General features: G+C 42.2%; 1 long non-coding RNA gene across 1 annotated transcript in view; it reads left to right on the top strand.

The window, feature by feature from the left end:
• Positions 1-7,494, top strand: part of LOC115588043 (uncharacterized) — a 12,669-nt gene extending 5,175 nt beyond the window's left edge. The window contains exons 2-3 of the long non-coding RNA XR_003985270.1: positions 3,681-3,740; positions 7,267-7,494. This is a non-coding gene — a long non-coding RNA (uncharacterized LOC115588043). The remainder of the gene's footprint in view (positions 1-3,680; positions 3,741-7,266) is intronic.
• Positions 7,495-7,710: the final 216 nt, after the last annotated feature.

The following is a 7,710-nucleotide window of genomic DNA, read 5'->3' as shown; positions in this document are numbered from 1 at the left end:
GTTGTCAATTTCAGTGAATACAATTTCAATGGTGCTCCTTGTTCAAAAGCAGTCTAACAAAGCAGCAGAGAGTCGGGATTCTAAGAAAAGAAGCAATGAGCAGAGGTTGAAGCCACAACCCAAAGATGGGACCGTCCTCACGGTGGGAACTCTGTGGAAGGACAAGCAATACTTACAGGGCATGAACTAATCTTAAAAGGGAAATTGGCTCTCCTGCTTCCTTGGTTCTTCTAAGTGGCTCAGAGGAATGTGATTGTGTTGGAGGAGAAAAATACAATTCGCTCCAAGTTTCTACCACTTCCCAAAGTATGTCTGACATTCACTGATAACTCTGGAGCACTGGTTGGTGGGTTTTCAAGGCAGTCAGCGAAGGAAAGGGCCTGTTGAATGTCAGAGATGATGATGCAACTGTAAAGGCAAGGGTCACTTGATGGGGATAAAGTCGCATTCCACCAATTGAAATGTGGATATCAGACACCGTAAATGATGAGGAGGGGCGTTGACTGCCACAGCAACGGCCCTCAGCATACTGTAAGAAGACAAACAGGATGACTCACAGTTATGCTATTGTTAGGCTTGCATCTTTTACAGTTTGACATCATTTTTGTGGCTCAACTAATTTTCACTAAAAATTACTCCAGAGTTCAACAACATATACAGTGCCATCCTTCAGTGCTTCAACAATCAACAACAACATTTTGAAATCTGCTTTGTCAGCAAATCAATAAAGGAGTTCTAACATCTCTGACATTTTCTAACCAGTCAGTTGATCTTCCTACACACAGGATACATGTTTGGAAGTGTGGCTGTGCTGGTTTGCTAATTTTGTTGTGTTATTCCCAGGGGGAGTCGGGTGGAGGCTGACACTGCCTTTGAATTCAATAATATAAAGTGAAAGCTATTTGATTGATTTTTATTTTAGAATTGAAACCGTGGCACAACAAAACACTGTACAGTTGTGTTTGTATACCAATTACTTGACAACATTCTTTGTGATTCCTGGACCTTTTTTTTCCAGTATAGAAATGTTTTTGTATCGTATGGAAGTCAAATAGAGGAAGTGGTAAAGGATTTTGAGGGTGAACGTGTGGCAGGTCAGGGCATGTCAACATGATTCCTGGCCAAATAGCTGAACGATAGGGGAGATAGCTGTGTCTAAGTGAGTTTTTCTTATTTAAACATAAAAGAGTTAAGAATAGAAAATAGAAAATAAAGCATGTAAATAGCTGAAGCATCTGATAGGGCAGCACAGCAACGTGAAAAAAAACACAATGCTGGAAATGAGCCATCCACTGCCAGTGAAGCAAGCACTCTGGCCAAACAGAAACTACATTTCAGAGTGGACAAGAACTTAAAGAGCTTGTTGTTGGGTAAGTTATATCGTGGAGCAGCTGTTATTTAAACGTTTTTGAGTGTCACAACCACCCCATAATGACTTTGACTATGACTTTGCTGTCATAATTTGAGCCGTTTGGTCCAGTAAAATGTTGAAAAGTCTAGGAGAGTCGCACTGTTATTTTATCGCCATTCAAGTTAGCTAGGCATTAAACTAGTAGCTTGACAGCTTGGTTAGCGGAGGTCTCAAGTTTACCCATGGGCCTCACAAAACGGAATATCTGGGTGAAACTCAGCAGTTTTCATAGGAATGAACAGAACTCCACCTCCAATGCTGTGTGTAGATTTAATACAATGTCCTTGGGAGAGAGCCCTGGTATTAAAATGGCAAAATCTTAACAAATGAAAAAGGTAAGAGCTGCTAGCTGGATCATTCATACTCTTAGCAACCAGGTTTTCAGCAAACATTTTAAGTATGTAGGTTGTTGGCTATGTTGTTGTTGCTGTTTCCTGTAGGAGGGTTTTGAAAACAGAAATACAGAGACCATAGAAGGGAGGATAATGCTGCCTGAAATAACCCAATACTTGTTGCTTTCACAGCCTGCATAGCTGCCTCATTAGCTGCGAAATGCTCCTTTTTTCATAAACTGTGTGTGTCCGTAATTTGTTGATTAGCAGGAATGGTATAGTCAGATTTAGTTTTTCTTTTCTTCTGTTTGCTGCCATAGAAGACACATTGAGAGTTGTTAAAGTGTAAACGTTGGATTAAGCTAGGGCATGCTAACTTTGTGTGGTCTCATTTTTGTATATAGACTTGAGAGCCTCATAAATATCGTCATCCAACTTTTGGCAAATTAAACAAATGACAGTATTATACAAAGTGTCAAACTATCCCTTTAACCAAGACTGTAATCCTTCCTAACCAAGTGCTGTGAGTGCCTGAACATAACTTTAACAAATGTTCATTATTATTTCTCTTCTTTCTATTTTCTATGAGACACAAGAAGAAGAACCATTATTGTTAGAATACAATTGACTGTTTTGACACATGCAATCATTTCTTGCGTACACACAGGTCAATTATTGGGGAACATAATGACAGGAAAATAACTGTCTTCAGTTAAGAAACTAATCATCTCTGAAATGAGAAAAATAACTTAAATAGGAATAAGAAACCTCCTCTATAGTTTCTCTGACTGTTTTTTCATTTATCAAAGCTGAGTGGGCGTGTCATGTGGGCTCGGACACAGGTGGCTTTTAACTGTCCAAGTGATGAGATGAGATAAGAGGACATGAACTTGTTTCATCACAGGGAAAAACAGCAGTTGCAACATCAAAGATTCATACAGTAGAAATGCAGTGCGGCTTCAAGAGGGGTTTGTGAGTAGATTTAAAGCTCTGATAGACGGTTTGAAGGTTACAAGTCAGTCAGTTTCATGTGACACCTGCTAAGAGGGAGAAAAAAACGGTAGAGGATCCATCTACTGCTGCAAACCCTGATTCTTTGTTTCCAGAGACCCTCTGTAATTGTAGTTGTTCAGTAAGAAAGGCTCTGCACCACAGGCTGTTGTTTCACTTCCCCCAACTTCACGTTTTGTCTTTATCTCACAGAGCTGCATAACTGATACGTCACAACCGCACAGTTTCACCATAGGTATCGTTACAGTTTCAGTCATGGACAGTTATTTACATGGAAATAACTGGTGTACACACAACTTAGAACCACACATGCATCACATGCACACCACCCACACAGGCAGTGTCTCACACACATATACACAATCACAATCAATAGAACAACTCCAAAACAGGAAATGTTTAATGTGTGTGCTTGTGTGTGTGTGTGTGTGTGTGTGTACGTGTGTGGGTGGGTTGGTGGGTGTGTGTGTGTGATAAATGGTCTAAAGACAGATGCAGTAGCTTCAATATTGCAAGGCAGCTGCATGAGCAGTGAAGAAGAATAACTGCAAGAAACATTTTACATTCCATTTGTTTGGCTCTTGAGCATGCTCAGCTGTTTTTTATCCACTAACATGACTGATTTCTTTCATCCTGGATTGCACATGGAAAATAATAGCAGCAGTAGTCATTCACTTCCCAGTCTGTCCAGCCTACTCATCTGAGCTCCATTCATCTACATGAACACATCCCCCACAATGTGTGAATCAAAGAGTTCACAAAAATCAGTCAGGGACGCTCTCCAGAACCATTGGTAACATTTGCGCACACTTCATAGTGGAGCACACTCACGGCTGGGAAGTGGCTGACAACTCAATTACTGAAAAGAGTGGATTAGTTTTTTTTGCACTGTGGCCTTGACATCAAGCTTTTCATTCCTCCATCAGCTGGCAGTCATTTCTGGAAAGTCATACACATGGAGGATTATTGAATAGGCCTCAGACAAGGTGAGTTCATCTAAAACCATCTTCTAACTATTGAGTTCAGAGTTAACACTAAGATAGAAATAATGAAAAATGTGTTTTTCTGGCAGCAGAAAGAAGAAAAGAACAGGGCCATGTCATCATATCTGCGGCCATATGTCTTGGCCAGTTAACTGATCATCATCTGATGGTTCAATAAGTAATGATTAGCAGGGATAATTATAAATGAATAAAAAAATAAATAATAAGATCAACCACTAGGGTTCAAAGAGCCATGCCGCATGGCATGGACAAAGAAAGACTACAAAGAAAATGGTTGATCAATGGGGACTACGCTACGGCCGATGAGGGTTGGACTCAGATCCAAAATGGTGGATCACCAATTGTTTCTTTGATGGGGAGAAACAAAGAAACAATAGTGGTGCTCACACCATTAGTTGACTGATATCACATGTAGTTGGGTTGTGTCCAGGCTGATGATGTGTGGGAGTGACGTGATGCCAGGTTAGAGAAGATGGTTAGCTGCATGCAAAGACCGTGAGTCTGTGTGAAGCATAATTCAGCTAACATCAAATTTGTTGTGTAGCAAAGCAAAGTATCAATAACCTGACCTGAGATCACAAAAACACCCAAACATTGAACATACATATAGATTGAACGCAAGTGCATTAAATCAACCAGAGTGAAACAGTCCTGTACTTAATCGTGCTATGCTATGCTGTGTTCTAACTAGGCCCAGTTCAATGATACTAGTCTTCGTAGAAAAGGTGCTTGTGGTTCCTTAGCTGATGAGCTAAGCAGAAGAACGCTGTAATCCTATGTTGAACAGTGCTGTCCTCTATGTCTGATGAAATAAGGTGGATGAAGGAAACTGGTCTCTCCTTTCCTTTGCAGGGGTAACGAGCGGGAAAGGAGTGTTCCCCAGATTGTTGAGTTAGCGGCAAGCTTTGTGTCACAGCTGCTGGTTCTAACTGAGCTGTGGTACTAGCAGGACCTCACGTCATTGCTGCGGGGAACGGTTCTGTGGGCCTGCTGGAACTGCAGCTATGGGCAGATAGCAGATAGCCCCATGGGGAAAGAGAGTGAACAAAAGAAGGAGCTGGAGTTTTGACTGCATGGTTGTCACCATGACCAATAGTAACTCAAGGCTGTGTCTCTTGGCAGTCTTTGCACCTAGATGTGATGGGAATTCTGGAGTCCATTTTGAAATCCACAATGAACAACTTCATCTGTGGATCCCACCAGAGCTGTGGTCAGAAGGCCATTGTTGCCTGTCATAGCAGCAACCTAAAAAACAACAGGTGGACAAAGGGGCCGTCAAGTTGAATAATTAGACCTTTTGGGTTTGGTTGGCCTAGGGCTTACCTGAAGCAGTAGAGAGGTACATGGAGGTCAGAAGGGCTGCAGCCTCAGAGGTTGCTGAAGTTAAAACCGGGGTGTGGGAGGATTCTATGGAAATAGACTTTCAGTCTGCCTCAAGGAAGTTCTGAAGAAAACTTGTCCATATCCCTGGCAGAGGTTACTGTGCTCCTCAGCAGCAAGCTGCCAGGGTTGGATGAGCTTCACCCTTAGATGCTGAAGGTTCTGGACATTGTCAGGCTGTCTTGATGACACACATCTTTAGTGTCATGTGGGGGTCAGGGACAATACCTTTGTAGTGGCATACCAGGGTGGTAGTCCCCATCTTCAAGAAGGCCCAGTAGAGGGTATGCTCTAATTATCAGAGTATCACACTGCTCGGCCTTTCTAGGAAAGCTTATCTAAGTGTACTGGAAAGGAAATTGGATCGATAGACAGACCTTGGATTTGTAAGGAACAATGCAGATTCCAGTGTGGTTGTGAAACAGCAGACCAACTCTCCACTCTTGTGGGTTTGCTTTAGGTTCATGGGGATTTGCCCATCCAGTCTACATGTGTTTTGTGGACTTTAGAAGGCCGACCATTTCCCCCAGAGTACTGTGAGGGGGACGGTGGGAGAATGGTGAACTGGGCCCATGGCTACTGGCTTCCCCGTCCATATATAACCAAAGTGAGAGCTGTGTCTGTGTACTCAGCACTAAGTATGTTTCTGGTGGGTGTTTTACTCCACCAGAGTTGTCCATCCCAGTACAAGTTGTGATATTTATGGACAGGATCTCATGTCATGGTGAGGAGAGTGTCCAGTTTTAAAACCTCAGGATTAAGTCTCTGCTTTTTGCAGATAAAGTGGTTCTACTTGCTTCTTCAGTCTTCAGTCTTCTGCCTCTAGAGGCACTGGAGCAGTTTGCAGCAGAGTATTAGAGAAGTATCTTGGGGTTCTGCTCACAAGTGACATAAAGATAGATTTGACACAGACTAGCAATTTGGTGCAGTGTCAGCAATACTGCAGGCATTGTACTAGAGCACTGGTGTGAAGACGGAGCTGATCTGGAAGGCAAACTCTCAGTTTGCTAGTCCATCTACGATCCAACCATCACCTTTGGCCTGAAAAAATTAGATTGCAGATACAAGCAGCAAAAATTAATGTCCTCCATCGGGTGGCTGAGCTCAGCCATAGAGGTAATGTGAGGAGCTTGGATATCCGTGGAGAGCTACTGCTCCCTTGGGTCAAAAGGAGCCAGCTGAAGTATCTCATTAGGATGTCTCCTTGATTCCTTTGGAGGTTTTCCAGGCCCAACTGACTGGGAGGATACAGGCAGGCCCAGAAACCGCTGGATGGATTATACACAGATCTGCCACAACATTAAAATCACTGGCAAGTGATGTGAGTGACATTGATCTTCTCGTAGCAATGCATAGTTTAGCTGAGAAATCTTAGGGGGTGTACTTGGTCCGCAACAGTGTTTGGGTGGCATCAACATCGATGGACCTAACAGCAACAGAACTCTAACAAGGCTAACAACTTTAAAAGTCTTCATAGAAAGAAAAAAATAATCCCCTTTGTGAGGACATGAGGGTTGTTTAGTCAGTCAGTTTCTCTGTGTCCAGCTCATTTTGCTTTTTTCTGTGCCTTTTCTGGTGGTTGAACTGCCCTAATGTATGGAGCCAATCCAAATACAACACAGCCAGCCAGTAATGGGATTTATATTTGGAATATTGAGCAGCCTGGACTTCTCTAGGGAAGAGAGGCATTATCCCCTCTGAGTCCACATTATAATAACTGTTTTCTGATACATAGAGAAAGAAATCTATTTGATTGACAAAAAGCCAGTGTAATAATTATTCTATATTCTTAATGAAATAATTTGCCAATATTGCTCAGAAACACCCACAGCTGTGGATCTTGAAATAAAGTCAACATTAGAGGACATTTACATTCAGATAAAACATTTTTTTTAATTCATTCATTTATTAACAGGCTCTGTCAGAGCCAAATGACGGAGCAATCTGCTGCTCTAGTATCAAACGTTTTCCTCGCCTGTTGCGTACACACATACACAAGTTTGACACTTTGACAGAAAAGGGGAGAATGTGAATCACTTGAAGTCAATTTATTGATCGTCTTCACCTTATGTGGGACATGACATTTGCTAGCCTAATCTTAACATGACATATCACTTCCTGTCATCAGGCCGTCAATGCAGCAGCTTGCTGGCTGCTCTGGTTCACCTCTCATGAAGAAGACACGCTGTGTTGCAGAGTTGCTGCAAGATAGCTGGACTGACAGTGAGATATCAGGCTGGCAGTTGCAGACAGTGCTGATGTAAATACACCAGGATATCATGACAGTAAATCCTCACATTAGTATTTTGTTTGGTCTCAACATTTTTGCCCGTGTTTCTGCTTTGTAGACAGAAAATGCCACTGAAAAAGACTTAGCTAACTATCAACAGCCTAGCCTAGCTGCTAGGCTGTTGTTAGTTAGCTAACTACCCACACAATGCAAGCCTCCTAGCCTAACATTAACACCCATTCTACTATGGAAAAGTGTTATTAAGGTGTTGGTGTAGTGAACGTAGGCTAGTAGCTAACTGACTGTGGGTTCTGTAATGCTATCTGTGTCCCATCTAGTCAT

Source organism: Sparus aurata, chromosome 9 (assembly GCF_900880675.1).
Source record: "Sparus aurata chromosome 9, fSpaAur1.1, whole genome shotgun sequence".
NCBI classification, from domain to species: Eukaryota; Metazoa; Chordata; class Actinopteri; order Spariformes; family Sparidae; genus Sparus; species Sparus aurata.
The sequence above is the reverse complement of the archived record's forward strand: the minus strand, read 5'-3'. Positions and strand labels throughout refer to the sequence as shown.